Here is a 1,551-nt window from a genome sequence, read left to right as displayed (position 1 = left end):
TTGTTTGTAGATTGAAGTTTGATAGTGAGAAATACATACTCAATTAGTTTATGTCATTGCTAAACCTAGGATTTTATTTAGAGATAAATATAAATATCTTGTGGGTAAATTGATTGTTATAGAAATTAATGGGTTTTGATTAATATCATATCACAAAAATAGGTAAACTTTTAATCCTAACACGTCAAATTAACCTTGAGAAAGGAATTAGATAAAATAAGATAATCAACAATCATCAATTCATTTTACTATCGATTTTAATTGGATTCATCACTAATTTTGAGTAATTGATAGTGAAATCATAAACCCTAGGCTTCTTTATATTGGCATTTCACTTTTACTTTGTTGGGTGTTTATTTTTCTTTATTAATTTTGACATAGTTAGTTTGCATTTTAATTAATTTTAATTCAATTTTCATCCATAGCATTTTATTTCTCTAGCTAATTTAAATTGTAAAACAAACTAATACTCGACAACCAATTTGTGATACCCTTAGACAAATCCCATATTAGTAAAGCATGAGAGAGATATTAGGTCTGTTTGTACTCTGTCTATGTATCCCATATTGGTTAAAGGTGGGAGGATTTGGTTGGTTAAATAGCTTATAAGCTCTTTAAACTGTTAAGACACTTTTTGGGTTGTAAAACCTAGAAGCAAAACTATGATAGACTATATGTCAAGAGTGGACAATATTTTGATAATCAACAGAGCTACTGGAACAAAGACGTTACAAATGGCATCAGAGTAGCTTCGCATGTCCTCTTGAATGATGGTGGGACAAACCTCAACGAGGACGCTAAGTCTTGTAAGGGGATATATGTGATACCTTTAGGTAAATCCCATATCGGTAAAACATGAGAGAAATCCTGGGTTTATCTATACTCTGTCTATGTATCCCAAATCGGTTAGGGTGTGAGTATTTGACTAGTTAAATAGCTTATGAGCTCCTTAAACTGTTAAGACATGTTTTGGATTGCAGAGCCAGAAGCAAAACTATAATGGACAGTGTGTCCAAAGTGGATAATATCTTGATAATAAGTCAGATTATTGGATTAGGGATGTTACAAATGGTATCAGAGTGGTTCTAGGTGTCCTTTTGAATAATAGTGGGGCAAACTTCAGTGAAGATGCTGAGTCATATAAGAAGGGTATATGTGATACCTTTAGGCTAATCCCACATCGACAAAGTAAGAAAAAGATGTTAGGTCTGTTTGTGTATCCTATATCGGTTAAAGGTAGGAGGATTTGACAAGTTACATAGTTTGTGAGCTCCTTAAATTGTTAAAACGTGTTTTGGGTTATAAAACCCAAATGTAAAACCATGATGGACTGTGTGTTTAGAGTGGACATTATCTTGACAGTGGACTGAGCTATTAGACTAAATATGTTACATAATACCTGTGGGACTGACATCTTTCTATATTACTTGATTGACTCATGTACTTGCAAGCCATAAGCAACACGTTTTTGGAGTTGTTTTGGGGGATTGATGCTTTATTGATATTAGTATAATTTGTATTTTGACTAGACTAGTGTTTTTTTCATTTTAT

Source organism: Mangifera indica, chromosome 20, assembly GCF_011075055.1.
Source record: "Mangifera indica cultivar Alphonso chromosome 20, CATAS_Mindica_2.1, whole genome shotgun sequence".
Lineage (NCBI taxonomy): Eukaryota > Viridiplantae > Streptophyta > Magnoliopsida > Sapindales > Anacardiaceae > Mangifera > Mangifera indica.
This window is presented reverse-complemented; position numbering follows the sequence as displayed.